The 16,593-nt window shown below is 48.9% G+C and overlaps 31 non-coding genes across 31 annotated transcripts; all 31 read left to right on the plus strand.

Annotated features, from left to right (window-relative positions):
- The first annotated feature begins 291 nt into the window (after window positions 1–291).
- Window positions 292–430, plus strand: LOC130650115 (U4 spliceosomal RNA). Its single transcript, XR_008983517.1, has one exon. It is a non-coding gene; the product is annotated as a U4 spliceosomal RNA (small nuclear RNA).
- A 395-nt stretch (window positions 431–825) lies between these two features.
- Window positions 826–964, plus strand: LOC130650116 (U4 spliceosomal RNA). The gene has a single exon (XR_008983518.1). It is a non-coding gene; the product is annotated as a U4 spliceosomal RNA (small nuclear RNA).
- Window positions 965–1,359: 395 nt separating this feature from the next.
- Window positions 1,360–1,498, plus strand: LOC130650117 (U4 spliceosomal RNA). The gene has a single exon (XR_008983519.1). It is a non-coding gene; the product is annotated as a U4 spliceosomal RNA (small nuclear RNA).
- A 395-nt stretch (window positions 1,499–1,893) lies between these two features.
- On the plus strand, window positions 1,894–2,032 carry LOC130650118 (U4 spliceosomal RNA). The gene has a single exon (XR_008983520.1). It is a non-coding gene; the product is annotated as a U4 spliceosomal RNA (small nuclear RNA).
- Window positions 2,033–2,427: 395 nt separating this feature from the next.
- Window positions 2,428–2,566, plus strand: LOC130650119 (U4 spliceosomal RNA). The gene has a single exon (XR_008983521.1). It is a non-coding gene; the product is annotated as a U4 spliceosomal RNA (small nuclear RNA).
- Window positions 2,567–2,961: 395 nt separating this feature from the next.
- Window positions 2,962–3,100, plus strand: LOC130650120 (U4 spliceosomal RNA). The gene has a single exon (XR_008983522.1). It is a non-coding gene; the product is annotated as a U4 spliceosomal RNA (small nuclear RNA).
- A 395-nt stretch (window positions 3,101–3,495) lies between these two features.
- On the plus strand, window positions 3,496–3,634 carry LOC130649861 (U4 spliceosomal RNA). Its single transcript, XR_008983277.1, has one exon. It is a non-coding gene; the product is annotated as a U4 spliceosomal RNA (small nuclear RNA).
- A 395-nt stretch (window positions 3,635–4,029) lies between these two features.
- LOC130650121 (U4 spliceosomal RNA) lies at window positions 4,030–4,168 on the plus strand. Its single transcript, XR_008983523.1, has one exon. It is a non-coding gene; the product is annotated as a U4 spliceosomal RNA (small nuclear RNA).
- A 395-nt stretch (window positions 4,169–4,563) lies between these two features.
- LOC130649837 (U4 spliceosomal RNA) lies at window positions 4,564–4,702 on the plus strand. The gene has a single exon (XR_008983253.1). It is a non-coding gene; the product is annotated as a U4 spliceosomal RNA (small nuclear RNA).
- Window positions 4,703–5,097: 395 nt separating this feature from the next.
- LOC130650122 (U4 spliceosomal RNA) lies at window positions 5,098–5,236 on the plus strand. The gene has a single exon (XR_008983524.1). It is a non-coding gene; the product is annotated as a U4 spliceosomal RNA (small nuclear RNA).
- Window positions 5,237–5,631: 395 nt separating this feature from the next.
- On the plus strand, window positions 5,632–5,770 carry LOC130650124 (U4 spliceosomal RNA). Its single transcript, XR_008983526.1, has one exon. It is a non-coding gene; the product is annotated as a U4 spliceosomal RNA (small nuclear RNA).
- A 395-nt stretch (window positions 5,771–6,165) lies between these two features.
- On the plus strand, window positions 6,166–6,304 carry LOC130649827 (U4 spliceosomal RNA). The gene has a single exon (XR_008983244.1). It is a non-coding gene; the product is annotated as a U4 spliceosomal RNA (small nuclear RNA).
- A 395-nt stretch (window positions 6,305–6,699) lies between these two features.
- LOC130650125 (U4 spliceosomal RNA) lies at window positions 6,700–6,838 on the plus strand. Its single transcript, XR_008983527.1, has one exon. It is a non-coding gene; the product is annotated as a U4 spliceosomal RNA (small nuclear RNA).
- A 395-nt stretch (window positions 6,839–7,233) lies between these two features.
- On the plus strand, window positions 7,234–7,372 carry LOC130650126 (U4 spliceosomal RNA). Its single transcript, XR_008983528.1, has one exon. It is a non-coding gene; the product is annotated as a U4 spliceosomal RNA (small nuclear RNA).
- A 395-nt stretch (window positions 7,373–7,767) lies between these two features.
- On the plus strand, window positions 7,768–7,906 carry LOC130650127 (U4 spliceosomal RNA). Its single transcript, XR_008983529.1, has one exon. It is a non-coding gene; the product is annotated as a U4 spliceosomal RNA (small nuclear RNA).
- Window positions 7,907–8,301: 395 nt separating this feature from the next.
- Window positions 8,302–8,440, plus strand: LOC130650128 (U4 spliceosomal RNA). The gene has a single exon (XR_008983530.1). It is a non-coding gene; the product is annotated as a U4 spliceosomal RNA (small nuclear RNA).
- A 395-nt stretch (window positions 8,441–8,835) lies between these two features.
- Window positions 8,836–8,974, plus strand: LOC130650129 (U4 spliceosomal RNA). Its single transcript, XR_008983531.1, has one exon. It is a non-coding gene; the product is annotated as a U4 spliceosomal RNA (small nuclear RNA).
- Window positions 8,975–9,369: 395 nt separating this feature from the next.
- LOC130650131 (U4 spliceosomal RNA) lies at window positions 9,370–9,508 on the plus strand. Its single transcript, XR_008983532.1, has one exon. It is a non-coding gene; the product is annotated as a U4 spliceosomal RNA (small nuclear RNA).
- A 395-nt stretch (window positions 9,509–9,903) lies between these two features.
- On the plus strand, window positions 9,904–10,042 carry LOC130650132 (U4 spliceosomal RNA). Its single transcript, XR_008983533.1, has one exon. It is a non-coding gene; the product is annotated as a U4 spliceosomal RNA (small nuclear RNA).
- Window positions 10,043–10,437: 395 nt separating this feature from the next.
- Window positions 10,438–10,576, plus strand: LOC130650133 (U4 spliceosomal RNA). Its single transcript, XR_008983534.1, has one exon. It is a non-coding gene; the product is annotated as a U4 spliceosomal RNA (small nuclear RNA).
- Window positions 10,577–10,971: 395 nt separating this feature from the next.
- LOC130650134 (U4 spliceosomal RNA) lies at window positions 10,972–11,110 on the plus strand. The gene has a single exon (XR_008983535.1). It is a non-coding gene; the product is annotated as a U4 spliceosomal RNA (small nuclear RNA).
- A 395-nt stretch (window positions 11,111–11,505) lies between these two features.
- On the plus strand, window positions 11,506–11,644 carry LOC130650136 (U4 spliceosomal RNA). Its single transcript, XR_008983537.1, has one exon. It is a non-coding gene; the product is annotated as a U4 spliceosomal RNA (small nuclear RNA).
- A 395-nt stretch (window positions 11,645–12,039) lies between these two features.
- On the plus strand, window positions 12,040–12,178 carry LOC130650137 (U4 spliceosomal RNA). Its single transcript, XR_008983538.1, has one exon. It is a non-coding gene; the product is annotated as a U4 spliceosomal RNA (small nuclear RNA).
- Window positions 12,179–12,573: 395 nt separating this feature from the next.
- LOC130650138 (U4 spliceosomal RNA) lies at window positions 12,574–12,712 on the plus strand. The gene has a single exon (XR_008983539.1). It is a non-coding gene; the product is annotated as a U4 spliceosomal RNA (small nuclear RNA).
- A 395-nt stretch (window positions 12,713–13,107) lies between these two features.
- On the plus strand, window positions 13,108–13,246 carry LOC130650139 (U4 spliceosomal RNA). Its single transcript, XR_008983540.1, has one exon. It is a non-coding gene; the product is annotated as a U4 spliceosomal RNA (small nuclear RNA).
- Window positions 13,247–13,641: 395 nt separating this feature from the next.
- LOC130650140 (U4 spliceosomal RNA) lies at window positions 13,642–13,780 on the plus strand. Its single transcript, XR_008983541.1, has one exon. It is a non-coding gene; the product is annotated as a U4 spliceosomal RNA (small nuclear RNA).
- A 395-nt stretch (window positions 13,781–14,175) lies between these two features.
- Window positions 14,176–14,314, plus strand: LOC130649862 (U4 spliceosomal RNA). The gene has a single exon (XR_008983278.1). It is a non-coding gene; the product is annotated as a U4 spliceosomal RNA (small nuclear RNA).
- A 395-nt stretch (window positions 14,315–14,709) lies between these two features.
- LOC130650141 (U4 spliceosomal RNA) lies at window positions 14,710–14,848 on the plus strand. The gene has a single exon (XR_008983542.1). It is a non-coding gene; the product is annotated as a U4 spliceosomal RNA (small nuclear RNA).
- A 395-nt stretch (window positions 14,849–15,243) lies between these two features.
- LOC130650142 (U4 spliceosomal RNA) lies at window positions 15,244–15,382 on the plus strand. Its single transcript, XR_008983543.1, has one exon. It is a non-coding gene; the product is annotated as a U4 spliceosomal RNA (small nuclear RNA).
- A 395-nt stretch (window positions 15,383–15,777) lies between these two features.
- On the plus strand, window positions 15,778–15,916 carry LOC130650143 (U4 spliceosomal RNA). The gene has a single exon (XR_008983544.1). It is a non-coding gene; the product is annotated as a U4 spliceosomal RNA (small nuclear RNA).
- A 395-nt stretch (window positions 15,917–16,311) lies between these two features.
- LOC130650144 (U4 spliceosomal RNA) lies at window positions 16,312–16,450 on the plus strand. The gene has a single exon (XR_008983545.1). It is a non-coding gene; the product is annotated as a U4 spliceosomal RNA (small nuclear RNA).
- Window positions 16,451–16,593: the final 143 nt, after the last annotated feature.

The raw sequence follows: 16,593 nt of genomic DNA on the forward strand, positions 1-16,593 counted from the left end.
TCGTGTAAAGCAGGACACATTATGCATCGCCTCTTTTCAACGCAACTGGTCACTTCCGCAGACGGTGGGCATTCTAGGTGTAAATGGCGAATCAGTGGTGGAGACAAAGCGCTCGTTGCGGCACCGGCCCTTACTCTCACGACGACAACGGACACTTGTCTTAGTTCGGCTATGAATATGAAAACTGTTTAAGTGGCACAAGGGAAAGGCGAGATGGGGACCAAAATGCCGTAACCACAAGCAATCGATAACGTTAAAGAAGCACGCGATGGTTGCCGCTCTTGTTGGCTTAGCTTTGCGCAGTGGCATTACCATAGCCAATGAGGTTTAACCGAGGCGTGGTGATTGCTAATTGAAAACTTTTCCCAATATCCCGCATGACGGCGTGAAACATCGCCGGCGTTGCAATATTTGGAGGTTCCCACTGGGACCATGCCTAAAAATAGAAATCTGCTGAGCTCACGAAGACTGCGTCGAATGCAAGAAAAGCGCAAAAATTCTTGTTTGCTCGCTTCCGGATGGAGAAGAACCCTTTCGTGTAAAGCAGGACACATTATGCATCGCCTCTTTTCAACGCAACTGGTCACTTCCGCAGACGGTGGGCATTCTAGGTGTAAATGGCGAATCAGTGGTGGAGACAAAGCGCTCGTTGCGGCACCGGCCCTTACTCTCACGACGACAACGGACACTTGTCTTAGTTCGGCTATGAATATGAAAACTGTTTAAGTGGCACAAGGGAAAGGCGAGATGGGGACCAAAATGCCGTAACCACAAGCAATCGATAACGTTAAAGAAGCACGCGATGATTGCCGCTCTTGTTGGCTTAGCTTTGCGCAGTGGCATTACCATAGCCAATGAGGTTTAACCGAGGCGTGGTGATTGCTAATTGAAAACTTTTCCCAATATCCCGCATGACGGCGTGAAACATCGCCGGCGTTGCAATATTTGGAGGTTCCCACTGGGACCATGCCTAAAAATAGAAATCTGCTGAGCTCACGAAGACTGCGTCGAATGCACGAAAAGCGCAAAAATTCTTGTTTGCTCGCTTCCGGATGGAGAAGAACCCTTTCGTGTAAAGCAGGACACATTATGCATCGCCTCTTTTCAACGCAACTGGTCACTTCCGCAGACGGTGGGCATTCTAGGTGTAAATGGCGAATCAGTGGTGGAGACAAAGCGCTCGTTGCGGCACTGGCCCTTACTCTCACGACGACAACGGACACTTGTCTTAGTTCGGCTATGAATATGAAAACTGTTTAAGTGGCACAAGGGAAAGGCGAGATGGGGACCAAAATGCCGTAACCACAAGCAATCGATAACGTTAAAGAAGCACGCGATGGTTGCCGCTCTTGTTGGCTTAGCTTTGCGCAGTGGCATTACCATAGCCAATGAGGTTTAACCGAGGCGTGGTGATTGCTAATTGAAAACTTTTCCCAATATCCCGCATGACGGCGTGAAACATCGCCGGCGTTGCAATATTTGGAGGTTCCCACTGGGACCATGCCTAAAAATAGAAATCTGCTGAGCTCACGAAGACTGCGTCGAATGCAAGAAAAGCGCAAAAATTCTTGTTTGCTCGCTTCCGGATGGAGAAGAACCCTTTCGTGTAAAGCAGGACACATTATGCATCGCCTCTTTTCAACGCAACTGGTCACTTCCGCAGACGGTGGGCATTCTAGGTGTAAATGGCGAATCAGTGGTGGAGACAAAGCGCTCGTTGTGGCACCGGCCCTTACTCTCACGACGACAACGGACACTTGTCTTAGTTCGGCTATGAATATGAAAACTGTTTAAGTGGCACAAGGGAAACGCGAGATGGGGACCAAAATGCCGTAACCACAAGCAATCGATAACGTTAAAGAAGCACGCGATGGTTGCCGCTCTTGTTGGCTTAGCTTTGCGCAGTGGCATTACCATAGCCAATGAGGTTTAACCGAGGCGTGGTGATTGCTAATTGAAAACTTTTCCCAATATCCCGCATGACGGCGTGAAACATCGCCGGCGTTGCAATATTTGGAGGTTCCCACTGGGACCATGCCTAAAAATAGAAATCTGCTGAGCTCACGAAGACTGCGTCGAATGCAAGAAAAGCGCAAAAATTCTTGTTTGCTCGCTTCCGGATGGAGAAGAACCCTTTCGTGTAAAGCAGGACACATTATGCATCGCCTCTTTTCAACGCAACTGGTCACTTCCGCAGACGGTGGGCATTCTAGGTGTAAATGGCGAATCAGTGGTGGAGACAAAGCGCTCGTTGCGGCACCGGCCCTTACTCTCACGACGACAACGGACACTTGTCTTAGTTCGGCTATGAATATGAAAACTGTTTAAGTGGCACAAGGGAAAGGCGAGATGGGGACCAAAATGCCGTAACCACAAGCAATCGATAACGTTAAAGAAGCACGCGATGGTTGCCGCTCTTGTTGGCTTAGCTTTGCGCAGTGGCATTACCATAGCCAATGAGGTTTAACCGAGGCGTGGTGATTGCTAATTGAAAACTTTTCCCAATATCCCGCATGACGGCGTGAAACATCGCCGGCGTTGCAATATTTGGAGGTTCCCACTGGGACCATGCCTAAAAATAGAAATCTGCTGAGCTCACGAAGACTGCGTCGAATGCAAGAAAAGCGCAAAAATTCTTGTTTGCTCGCTTCCGGATGGAGAAGAACCCTTTCGTGTAAAGCAGGACACATTATGCATCGCCTCTTTTCAACGCAACTGGTCACTTCCGCAGACGGTGGGCATTCTAGGTGTAAATGGCGAATCAGTGGTGGAGACAAAGCGCTCGTTGCGGCACTGGCCCTTACTCTCACGACGACAACGGACACTTGTCTTAGTTCGGCTATGAATATGAAAACTGTTTAAGTGGCACAAGGAAAAGGCGAGATGGGGACCAAAATGCCGTAACCACAAGCAATCGATAACGTTAAAGAAGCACGCGATGGTTGCCGCTCTTGTTGGCTTAGCTTTGCGCAGTGGCATTACCATAGCCAATGAGGTTTAACCGAGGCGTGGTGATTGCTAATTGAAAACTTTTCCCAATATCCCGCATGACGGCGTGAAACATCGCCGGCGTTGCAATATTTGGAGGTTCCCACTGGGACCATGCCTAAAAATAGAAATCTGCTGAGCTCACGAAGACTGCGTCGAATGCAAGAAAAGCGCAAAAATTCTTGTTTGCTCGCTTCCGGATGGAGAAGAACCCTTTCGTGTAAAGCAGGACACATTATGCATCGCCTCTTTTCAACGCAACTGGTCACTTCCGCAGACGGTGGGCATTCTAGGTGTAAATGGCGAATCAGTGGTGGAGACAAAGCGCTCGTTGCGGCACTGGCCCTTACTCTCACGACGACAACGGACACTTGTCTTAGTTCGGCTATGAATATGAAAACTGTTTAAGTGGCACAAGGGAAAGGCGAGATGGGGACCAAAATGCCGTAACCACAAGCAATCGATAACGTTAAAGAAGCACGCGATGGTTGCCGCTCTTGTTGGCTTAGCTTTGCGCAGTGGCATTACCATAGCCAATGAGGTTTAACCGAGGCGTGGTGATTGCTAATTGAAAACTTTTCCCAATATCCCGCATGACGGCGTGAAACATCGCTGGCGTTGCAATATTTGGAGGTTCCCACTGGGACCATGCCTAAAAATAGAAATCTGCTGAGCTCACGAAGACTGCGTCGAATGCAAGAAAAGCGCAAAAATTCTTGTTTGCTCGCTTCCGGATGGAGAAGAACCCTTTCGTGTAAAGCAGAACACATTATGCATCGCCTCTTTTCAACGCAACTGGTCACTTCCGCAGACGGTGGGCATTCTAGGTGTAAATGGCGAATCAGTGGTGGAGACAAAGCGCTCGTTGCGGCACCGGCCCTTACTCTCACGACGACAACGGACACTTGTCTTAGTTCGGCTATGAATATGAAAACTGTTTAAGTGGCACAAGGGAAAGGCGAGATGGGGACCAAAATGCCGTAACCACAAGCAATCGATAACGTTAAAGAAGCACGCGATGGTTGCCGCTCTTGTTGGCTTAGCTTTGCGCAGTGGCATTACCATAGCCAATGAGGTTTAACCGAGGCGTGGTGATTGCTAATTGAAAACTTTTCCCAATATCCCGCATGACGGCGTGAAACATCGCCGGCGTTGCAATATTTGGAGGTTCCCACTGGGACCATGCCTAAAAATAGAAATCTGCTGAGCTCACGAAGACTGCGTCGAATGCAAGAAAAGCGCAAAAATTCTTGTTTGCTCGCTTCCGGATGGAGAAGAACCCTTTCGTGTAAAGCAGGACACATTATGCATCGCCTCTTTTCAACGCAACTGGTCACTTCCGCAGACGGTGGGCATTCTAGGTGTAAATGGCGAATCAGTGGTGGAGACAAAGCGCTCGTTGCGGCACTGGCCCTTACTCTCACGACGACAACGGACACTTGTCTTAGTTCGGCTATGAATATGAAAACTGTTTAAGTGGCAAAAGGGAAAGGCGAGATGGGGACCAAAATGCCGTAACCACAAGCAATCGATAACGTTAAAGAAGCACGCGATGGTTGCCGCTCTTGTTGGCTTAGCTTTGCGCAGTGGCATTACCATAGCCAATGAGGTTTAACCGAGGCGTGGTGATTGCTAATTGAAAACTTTTTCCAATATCCCGCATGACGGCGTGAAACATCGCCGGCGTTGCAATATTTGGAGGTTCCCACTGGGACCATGCCTAAAAATAGAAATCTGCTGAGCTCACGAAGACTGCGTCGAATGCAAGAAAAGCGCAAAAATTCTTGTTTGCTCGCTTCCGGATGGAGAAGAACCCTTTCGTGTAAAGCAGGACACATTATGCATCGCCTCTTTTCAACGCAACTGGTCACTTCCGCAGACGGTGGGCATTCTAGGTGTAAATGGCGAATCAGTGGTGGAGACAAAGCGCTCGTTGCGGCACTGGCCCTTACTCTCACGACGACAACGGACACTTGTCTTAGTTCGGCTATGAATATGAAAACTGTTTAAGTGGCACAAGGGAAAGGCGAGATGGGGACCAAAATGCCGTAACCACAAGCAATCGATAACGTTAAAGAAGCACGCGATGGTTGCCGCTCTTGTTGGCTTAGCTTTGCGCAGTGGCATTACCATAGCCAATGAGGTTTAACCGAGGCGTGGTGATTGCTAATTGAAAACTTTTCCCAATATCCCGCATGACGGCGTGAAACATCGCCGGCGTTGCAATATTTGGAGGTTCCCACTGGGACCATGCCTAAAAATAGAAATCTGCTGAGCTCACGAAGACTGCGTCGAATGCAAGAAAAGCGCAAAAATTCTTGTTTGCTCGCTTCCGGATGGAGAAGAACCCTTTCGTGTAAAGCAGGACACATTATGCATCGCCTCTTTTCAACGCAACTGGTCACTTCCGCAGACGGTGGGCATTCTAGGTGTAAATGGCGAATCAGTGGTGGAGACAAAGCGCTCGTTGCGGCACTGGCCCTTACTCTCACGACGACAACGGACACTTGTCTTAGTTCGGCTATGAATATGAAAACTGTTTAAGTGGCACAAGGGAAAGGCGAGATGGGGACCAAAATGCCGTAACCACAAGCAATCGATAACGTTAAAGAAGCACGCGATGGTTGCCGCTCTTGTTGGCTTAGCTTTGCGCAGTGGCATTACCATAGCCAATGAGGTTTAACCGAGGCGTGGTGATTGCTAATTGAAAACTTTTCCCAATATCCCGCATGACGGCGTGAAACATCGCCGGCGTTGCAATATTTGGAGGTTCCCACTGGGACCATGCCTAAAAATAGAAATCTGCTGAGCTCACGAAGACTGCGTCGAATGCAAGAAAAGCGCAAAAATTCTTGTTTGCTCGCTTCCGGATGGAGAAGAACCCTTTCGTGTAAAGCAGGACACATTATGCATCGCCTCTTTTCAACGCAACTGGTCACTTCCGCAGACGGTGGGCATTCTAGGTGTAAATGGCGAATCAGTGGTGGAGACAAAGCGCTCGTTGCGGCACTGGCCCTTACTCTCACGACGACAACGGACACTTGTCTTAGTTCGGCTATGAATATGAAAACTGTTTAAGTGGCACAAGGGAAAGGCGAGATGGGGACCAAAATGCTGTAACCACAAGCAATCGATAACGTTAAAGAAGCACGCGATGGTTGCCGCTCTTGTTGGCTTAGCTTTGCGCAGTGGCATTACCATAGCCAATGAGGTTTAACCGAGGCGTGGTGATTGCTAATTGAAAACTTTTCCCAACATCCCGCATGACGGCGTGAAACATCGCCGGCGTTGCAATATTTGGAGGTTCCCACTGGGACCATGCCTAAAAATAGAAATCTGCTGAGCTCACGAAGACTGCGTCGAATGCAAGAAAAGCGCAAAAATTCTTGTTTGCTCGCTTCCGGATGGAGAAGAACCCTTTCGTGTAAAGCAGGACACATTATGCATCGCCTCTTTTCAACGCAACTGGTCACTTCCGCAGACGGTGGGCATTCTAGGTGTAAATGGCGAATCAGTGGTGGAGACAAAGCGCTCGTTGCGGCACTGGCCCTTACTCTCACGACGACAACGGACACTTGTCTTAGTTCGGCTATGAATATGAAAACTGTTTAAGTGGCACAAGGGAAAGGCGAGATAGGGACCAAAATGCCGTAACCACAAGCAATCGATAACGTTAAAGAAGCACGCGATGGTTGCCGCTCTTGTTGGCTTAGCTTTGCGCAGTGGCATTACCATAGCCAATGAGGTTTAACCGAGGCGTGGTGATTGCTAATTGAAAACTTTTCCCAATATCCCGCATGACGGCGTGAAACATCGCCGGCGTTGCAATATTTGGAGGTTCCCACTGGGACCATGCCTAAAAATAGAAATCTGCTGAGCTCACGAAGACTGCGTCGAATGCAAGAAAAGCGCAAAAATTCTTGTTTGCTCGCTTCCGGATGGAGAAGAACCCTTTCGTGTAAAGCAGGACACATTATGCATCGCCTCTTTTCAACGCAACTGGTCACTTCCGCAGACGGTGGGCATTCTAGGTGTAAATGGCGAATCAGTGGTGGAGACAAAGCGCTCGTTGCGGCACTGGCCCTTACTCTCACGACGACAACGGACACTTGTCGTAGTTCGGCTATGAATATGAAAACTGTTTAAGTGGCACAAGGGAAAGGCGAGATGGGGACCAAAATGCCGTAACCACAAGCAATCGATAACGTTAAAGAAGCACGCGATGGTTGCCGCTCTTGTTGGCTTAGCTTTGCGCAGTGGCATTACCATAGCCAATGAGGTTTAACCGAGGCGTGGTGATTGCTAATTGAAAACTTTTCCCAATATCCCGCATGACGGCGTGAAACATCGCCGGCGTTGCAATATTTGGAGGTTCCCACTGGGACCATGCCTAAAAATAGAAATCTGCTGAGCTCACGAAGACTGCGTCGAATGCAAGAAAAGCGCAAAAATTCTTGTTTGCTCGCTTCCGGATGGAGAAGAACCCTTTCGTGTAAAGCAGGACACATTATGCATCGCCTCTTTTCAACGCAACTGGTCACTTCCGCAGACGGTGGGCATTCTAGGTGTAAATGGCGAATCAGTGGTGGAGACAAAGCGCTCGTTGCGGCACTGGCCCTTACTCTCACGACGACAACGGACACTTGTCTTAGTTCGGCTATGAATATGAAAACTGTTTAAGTGGCACAAGGGAAAGGCGAGATGGGGACCAAAATGCCGTAACCACAAGCAATCGATAACGTTAAAGAAGCACGCGATGGTTGCCGCTCTTGTTGGATTAGCTTTGCGCAGTGGCATTACCATAGCCAATGAGGTTTAACCGAGGCGTGGTGATTGCTAATTGAAAACTTTTCCCAATATCCCGCATGACGGCGTGAAACATCGCCGGCGTTGCAATATTTGGAGGTTCCCACTGGGACCATGCCTAAAAATAGAAATCTGCTGAGCTCACGAAGACTGCGTCGAATGCAAGAAAAGCGCAAAAATTCTTGTTTGCTCGCTTCCGGATGGAGAAGAACCCTTTCGTGTAAAGCAGGACACATTATGCATCGCCTCTTTTCAACGCAACTGGTCACTTCCGCAGACGGTGGGCATTCTAGGTGTAAATGGCGAATCAGTGGTGGAGACAAAGCGCTCGTTGCGGCACTGGCCCTTACTCTCACGACGACAACGGACACTTGTCGTAGTTCGGCTATGAATATGAAAACTGTTTAAGTGGCACAAGGGAAAGGCGAGATGGGGACCAAAATGCCGTAACCACAAGCAATCGATAACGTTAAAGAAGCACGCGATGGTTGCCGCTCTTGTTGGCTTAGCTTTGCGCAGTGGCATTACCATAGCCAATGAGGTTTAACCGAGGCGTGGTGATTGCTAATTGAAAACTTTTCCCAATATCCCGCATGACGGCGTGAAACATCGCCGGCGTTGCAATATTTGGAGGTTCCCACTGGGACCATGCCTAAAAATAGAAATCTGCTGAGCTCACGAAGACTGCGTCGAATGCAAGAAAAGCGCAAAAATTCTTGTTTGCTCGCTTCCGGATGGAGAAGAACCCTTTCGTGTAAAGCAGGACACATTATGCATCGCCTCTTTTCAACGCAACTGGTCACTTCCGCAGACGGTGGGCATTCTAGGTGTAAATGGCGAATCAGTGGTGGAGACAAAGCGCTCGTTGCGGCACTGGCCCTTACTCTCACGACGACAACGGACACTTGTCTTAGTTCGGCTATGAATATGAAAACTGTTTAAGTGGCACAAGGGAAAGGCGAGATGGGGACCAAAATGCCGTAACCACAAGCAATCGATAACGTTAAAGAAGCACGCGATGGTTGCCGCTCTTGTTGGCTTAGCTTTGCGCAGTGGCATTACCATAGCCAATGAGGTTTAACCGAGGCGTGGTGATTGCTAATTGAAAACTTTTCCCAATATCCCGCATGACGGCGTGAAACATCGCCGGCGTTGCAATATTTGGAGGTTCCCACTGGGACCATGCCTAAAAATAGAAATCTGCTGAGCTCACGAAGACTGCGTCGAATGCAAGAAAAGCGCAAAAATTCTTGTTTGCTCGCTTCCGGATGGAGAAGAACCCTTTCGTGCAAAGCAGGACACATTATGCATCGCCTCTTTTCAACGCAACTGGTCACTTCCGCAGACGGTGGGCATTCTAGGTGTAAATGGCGAATCAGTGGTGGAGACAAAGCGCTCGTTGCGGCACTGGCCCTTACTCTCACGACGACAACGGACACTTGTCTTAGTTCGGCTATGAATATGAAAACTGTTTAAGTGGCACAAGGGGAAGGCGAGATGGGGACCAAAATGCCGTAACCACAAGCAATCGATAACGTTAAAGAAGCACGCGATGGTTGCCGCTCTTGTTGGCTTAGCTTTGCGCAGTGGCATTACCATAGCCAATGAGGTTTAACCGAGGCGTGGTGATTGCTAATTGAAAACTTTTCCCAATATCCCGCATGACGGCGTGAAACATCGCCGGCGTTGCAATATTTGGAGGTTCCCACTGGGACCATGCCTAAAAATAGAAATCTGCTGAGCTCACGAAGACTGCGTCGAATGCAAGAAAAGCGCAAAAATTCTTGTTTGCTCGCTTCCGGATGGAGAAGAACCCTTTCGTGTAAAGCAGGACACATTATGCATCGCCTCTTTTCAACGCAACTGGTCACTTCCGCAGACGGTGGGCATTCTAGGTGTAAATGGCGAATCAGTGGTGGAGACAAAGCGCTCGTTGCGGCACTGGCCCTTACTCTCACGACGACAACGGACACTTGTCTTAGTTCGGCTATGAATATGAAAACTGTTTAAGTGGCACAAGGGAAAGGCGAGATGGGGACCAAAATGCCGTAACCACAAGCAATCGATAACGTTAAAGAAGCACGCGATGGTTGCCGCTCTTGTTGGCTTAGCTTTGCGCAGTGGCATTACCATAGCCAATGAGGTTTAACCGAGGCGTGGTGATTGCTAATTGAAAACTTTTCCCAATATCCCGCATGACGGCGTGAAACATCGCCGGCGTTGCAATATTTGGAGGTTCCCACTGGGACCATGCCTAAAAATAGAAATCTGCTGAGCTCACGAAGACTGCGTCGAATGCAAGAAAAGCGCAAAAATTCTTGTTTGCTCGCTTCCGGATGGAGAAGAACCCTTTCGTGTAAAGCAGGACACATTATGCATCGCCTCTTTTCAACGCAACTGGTCACTTCCGCAGACGGTGGGCATTCTAGGTGTAAATGGCGAATCAGTGGTGGAGACAAAGCGCTCGTTGCGGCACTGGCCCTTACTCTCACGACGACAACGGACACTTGTCTTAGTTCGGCTATGAATATGAAAACTGTTTAAGTGGCACAAGGGGAAGGCGAGATGGGGACCAAAATGCCGTAACCACAAGCAATCGATAACGTTAAAGAAGCACGCGATGGTTGCCGCTCTTGTTGGCTTAGCTTTGCGCAGTGGCATTACCATAGCCAATGAGGTTTAACCGAGGCGTGGTGATTGCTAATTGAAAACTTTTCCCAATATCCCGCATGACGGCGTGAAACATCGCCGGCGTTGCAATATTTGGAGGTTCCCACTGGGACCATGCCTAAAAATAGAAATCTGCTGAGCTCACGAAGACTGCGTCGAATGCAAGAAAAGCGCAAAAATTCTTGTTTGCTCGCTTCCGGATGGAGAAGAACCCTTTCGTGTAAAGCAGGACACATTATGCATCGCCTCTTTTCAACGCAACTGGTCACTTCCGCAGACGGTGGGCATTCTAGGTGTAAATGGCGAATCAGTGGTGGAGACAAAGCGCTCGTTGCGGCACTGGCCCTTACTCTCACGACGACAACGGACACTTGTCTTAGTTCGGCTATGAATATGAAAACTGTTTAAGTGGCACAAGGGAAAGGCGAGATGGGGACCAAAATGCCGTAACCACAAGCAATCGATAACGTTAAAGAAGCACGCGATGGTTGCCGCTCTTGTTGGCTTAGCTTTGCGCAGTGGCATTACCATAGCCAATGAGGTTTAACCGAGGCGTGGTGATTGCTAATTGAAAACTTTTCCCAATATCCCGCATGACGGCGTGAAACATCGCCGGCGTTGCAATATTTGGAGGTTCCCACTGGGACCATGCCTAAAAATAGAAATCTGCTGAGCTCACGAAGACTGCGTCGAATGCAAGAAAAGCGCAAAAATTCTTGTTTGCTCGCTTCCGGATGGAGAAGAACCCTTTCGTGTAAAGCAGGACACATTATGCATCGCCTCTTTTCAACGCAACTGGTCACTTCCGCAGACGGTGGGCATTCTAGGTGTAAATGGCGAATCAGTGGTGGAGACAAAGCGCTCGTTGCGGCACTGGCCCTTACTCTCACGACGACAACGGACACTTGTCTTAGTTCGGCTATGAATATGAAAACTGTTTAAGTGGCACAAGGGAAAGGCGAGATGGGGACCAAAATGCCGTAACCACAAGCAATCGATAACGTTAAAGAAGCACGCGATGGTTGCCGCTCTTGTTGGCTTAGCTTTGCGCAGTGGCATTACCATAGCCAATGAGGTTTAACCGAGGCGTGGTGATTGCTAATTGAAAACTTTTCCCAATATCCCGCATGACGGCGTGAAACATCGCCGGCGTTGCAATATTTGGAGGTTCCCACTGGGACCATGCCTAAAAATAGAAATCTGCTGAGCTCACGAAGACTGCGTCGAATGCAAGAAAAGCGCAAAAATTCTTGTTTGCTCGCTTCCGGATGGAGAAGAACCCTTTCGTGTAAAGCAGGACACATTATGCATCGCCTCTTTTCAACGCAACTGGTCACTTCCGCAGACGGTGGGCATTCTAGGTGTAAATGGCGAATCAGTGGTGGAGACAAAGCGCTCGTTGCGGCACCGGCCCTTACTCTCACGACGACAACGGACACTTGTCTTAGTTCGGCTATGAATATGAAAACTGTTTAAGTGGCACAAGGGAAAGGCGAGATGGGGACCAAAATGCCGTAACCACAAGCAATCGATAACGTTAAAGAAGCACGCGATGGTTGCCGCTCTTGTTGGCTTAGCTTTGCGCAGTGGCATTACCATAGCCAATGAGGTTTAACCGAGGCGTGGTGATTGCTAATTGAAAACTTTTCCCAATATCCCGCATGACGGCGTGAAACATCGCCGGCGTTGCAATATTTGGAGGTTCCCACTGGGACCATGCCTAAAAATAGAAATCTGCTGAGCTCACGAAGACTGCGTCGAATGCAAGAAAAGCGCAAAAATTCTTGTTTGCTCGCTTCCGGATGGAGAAGAACCCTTTCGTGTAAAGCAGGACACATTATGCATCGCCTCTTTTCAACGCAACTGGTCACTTCCGCAGACGGTGGGCATTCTAGGTGTAAATGGCGAATCAGTGGTGGAGACAAAGCGCTCGTTGCGGCACCGGCCCTTACTCTCACGACGACAACGGACACTTGTCTTAGTTCGGCTATGAATATGAAAACTGTTTAAGTGGCACAAGGGAAAGGCGAGATGGGGACCAAAATGCCGTAACCACAAGCAATCGATAACGTTAAAGAAGCACGCGATGGTTGCCGCTCTTGTTGGCTTAGCTTTGCGCAGTGGCATTACCATAGCCAATGAGGTTTAACCGAGGCGTGGTGATTGCTAATTGAAAACTTTTCCCAATATCCCGCATGACGGCGTGAAACATCGCCGGCGTTGCAATATTTGGAGGTTCCCACTGGGACCATGCCTAAAAATAGAAATCTGCTGAGCTCACGAAGACTGCGTCGAATGCAAGAAAAGCGCAAAAATTCTTGTTTGCTCGCTTCCGGATGGAGAAGAACCCTTTCGTGTAAAGCAGGACACATTATGCATCGCCTCTTTTCAACGCAACTGGTCACTTCCGCAGACGGTGGGCATTCTAGGTGTAAATGGCGAATCAGTGGTGGAGACAAAGCGCTCGTTGCGGCACTGGCCCTTACTCTCACGACGACAACGGACACTTGTCTTAGTTCGGCTATGAATATGAAAACTGTTTAAGTGGCACAAGGGAAAGGCGAGATGGGGACCAAAATGCCGTAACCACAAGCAATCGATAACGTTAAAGAAGCACGCGATGGTTGCCGCTCTTGTTGGCTTAGCTTTGCGCAGTGGCATTACCATAGCCAATGAGGTTTAACCGAGGCGTGGTGATTGCTAATTGAAAACTTTTCCCAATATCCCGCATGACGGCGTGAAACATCGCCGGCGTTGCAATATTTGGAGGTTCCCACTGGGACCATGCCTAAAAATAGAAATCTGCTGAGCTCACGAAGACTGCGTCGAATGCAAGAAAAGCGCAATAATTCTTGTTTGCTCGCTTCCGGATGGAGAAGAACCCTTTCGTGTAAAGCAGGACACATTATGCATCGCCTCTTTTCAACGCAACTGGTCACTTCCGCAGACGGTGGGCATTCTAGGTGTAAATGGCGAATCAGTGGTGGAGACAAAGCGCTCGTTGCGGCACCGGCCCTTACTCTCACGACGACAACGGACACTTGTCTTAGTTCGGCTATGAATATGAAAACTGTTTAAGTGGCACAAGGGAAAGGCGAGATGGGGACCAAAATGCCGTAACCACAAGCAATCGATAACGTTAAAGAAGCACGCGATGGTTGCCGCTCTTGTTGGCTTAGCTTTGCGCAGTGGCATTACCATAGCCAATGAGGTTTAACCGAGGCGTGGTGATTGCTAATTGAAAACTTTTCCCAATATCCCGCATGACGGCGTGAAACATCGCCGGCGTTGCAATATTTGGAGGTTCCCACTGGGACCATGCCTAAAAATAGAAATCTGCTGAGCTCACGAAGACTGCGTCGAATGCAAGAAAAGCGCAAAAATTCTTGTTTGCTCGCTTCCGGATGGAGAAGAACCCTTTCGTGTAAAGCAGGACACATTATGCATCGCCTCTTTTCAACGCAACTGGTCACTTCCGCAGACGGTGGGCATTCTAGGTGTAAATGGCGAATCAGTGGTGGAGACAAAGCGCTCGTTGCGGCACCGGCCCTTACTCTCACGACGACAACGGACACTTGTCTTAGTTCGGCTATGAATATGAAAACTGTTTAAGTGGCACAAGGGAAAGGCGAGATGGGGACCAAAATGCCGTAACCACAAGCAATCGATAACGTTAAAGAAGCACGCGATGGTTGCCGCTCTTGTTGGCTTAGCTTTGCGCAGTGGCATTACCATAGCCAATGAGGTTTAACCGAGGCGTGGTGATTGCTAATTGAAAACTTTTCCCAATATCCCGCATGACGGCGTGAAACATCGCTGGCGTTGCAATATTTGGAGGTTCCCACTGGGACCATGCCTAAAAATAGAAATCTGCTGAGCTCACGAAGACTGCGTCGAATGCAAGAAAAGCGCAAAAATTCTTGTTTGCTCGCTTCCGGATGGAGAAGAACCCTTTCGTGTAAAGCAGGACACATTATGCATCGCCTCTTTTCAACGCAACTGGTCACTTCCGCAGACGGTGGGCATTCTAGGTGTAAATGGCGAATCAGTGGTGGAGACAAAGCGCTCGTTGCGGCACCGGCCCTTACTCTCACGACGACAACGGACACTTGTCTTAGTTCGGCTATGAATATGAAAACTGTTTAAGTGGCACAAGGGAAAGGCGAGATGGGGACCAAAATGCCGTAACCACAAGCAATCGATAACGTTAAAGAAGCACGCGATGGTTGCCGCTCTTGTTGGCTTAGCTTTGCGCAGTGGCATTACCATAGCCAATGAGGTTTAACCGAGGCGTGGTGATTGCTAATTGAAAACTTTTCCCAATATCCCGCATGACGGCGTGAAACATCGCCGGCGTTGCAATATTTGGAGGTTCCCACTGGGACCATGCCTAAAAATAGAAATCTGCTGAGCTCACGAAGACTGCGTCGAATCCAAGAAAAGCGCAAAAATTCTTGTTTGCTCGCTTCCGGATGGAGAAGAACCCTTTCGTGTAAAGCAGGACACATTATGCATCGCCTCTTTTCAGCGCAACTGGTCACTTCCGCAGACGGTGGGCATTCTAGGTGTAAATGGCGAATCAGTGGTGGAGACAAAGCGCTCGTTGCGGCACTGGCCCTTACTCTCACGACGACAACGGACACTTGTCTTAGTTCGGCTATGAATATGAAAACTGTTTAAGTGGCACAAGGGAAAGGCGAGATGGGGACCAAAATGCCGTAACCACAAGCAATCGATAACGTTAAAGAAGCACGCGATGGTTGCCGCTCTTGTTGGCTTAGCTTTGCGCAGTGGCATTACCATAGCCAATGAGGTTTAACCGAGGCGTGGTGATTGCTAATTGAAAACTTTTCCCAATATCCCGCATGACGGCGTGAAACATCGCCGGCGTTGCAATATTTGGAGGTTCCCACTGGGACCATGCCTAAAAATAGAAATCTGCTGAGCTCACGAAGACTGCGTCGAATGCAAGAAAAGCGCAAAAATTCTTGTTTGCTCGCTTCCGGATGGAGAAGAACCCTTTCGTGTAAAGCAGGACACATTATGCATCGCCTCTTTTCAACGCAACTGGTCACTTCCGCAGACGGTGGGCATTCTAGGTGTAAATGGCGAATCAGTGGTGGAGACAAAGCGCTCGTTGCGGCACTGGCCCTTACTCTCACGACGACAACGGACACTTGTCTTAGTTCGGCTATGAATATGAAAACTGTTTAAGTGGCACAAGGGAAAGGCGAGATGGGGACCAAAATGCCGTAACCACAAGCAATCGATAACGTTAAAGAAGCACGCGATGGTTGCCGCTCTTGTTGGCTTAGCTTTGCGCAGTGGCATTACCATAGCCAATGAGGTTTAACCGAGGCGTGGTGATTGCTAATTGAAAACTTTTCCCAATATCCCGCATGACGGCGTGAAACATCGCCGGCGTTGCAATATTTGGAGGTTCCCACTGGGACCATGCCTAAAAATAGAAATCTGCTGAGCTCACGAAGACTGCGTCGAATGCAAGAAAAGCGCAAAAATTCTTGTTTGCTCGCTTCCGGATGGAGAAGAACCCTTTCGTGTAAAGCAGGACACATTATGCATCGCCTCTTTTCAACGCAACTGGTCACTTCCGCAGACGGTGGGCATTCTAGGTGTAAATGGCGAATCAGTGGTGGAGACAAAGCGCTCGTTGCGGCACTGGCCCTTACTCTCACGACGACAACGGACACTTGTCTTAGTTCGGCTATGAATATGAAAACTGTTTAAGTGGCACAAGGGAAAGGCGAGATGGGGACCAAAATGCCGTAACCACAAGCAATCGATAACGTTAAAGAAGCACGCGATGGTTGCCGCTCTTGTTGGCTTAGCTTTGCGCAGTGGCATTACCATAGCCAATGAGGTTTAACCGAGGCGTGGTGATTGCTAATTGAAAACTTTTCCCAATATCCCGCATGACGGCGTGAAACATCGCCGGCGTTGCAATATTTGGAGGTTCCCACTGGGACCATGCCTAAAAATAGAAATCTGCTGAGCTCACGAAGACTGCGTCGAATGCAAGAAAAGCGCAAAAATTCTTGTTTGCTCGCTTCCGGATGGAGAAGAACCCTTTCGTGTAAAGCAGGACACATTATGCATCGCCTCTTTTCA

Source organism: Hydractinia symbiolongicarpus, chromosome 7 (genome assembly GCF_029227915.1).
Source record: "Hydractinia symbiolongicarpus strain clone_291-10 chromosome 7, HSymV2.1, whole genome shotgun sequence".
NCBI lineage: Eukaryota > Metazoa > Cnidaria > Hydrozoa > Anthoathecata > Hydractiniidae > Hydractinia > Hydractinia symbiolongicarpus.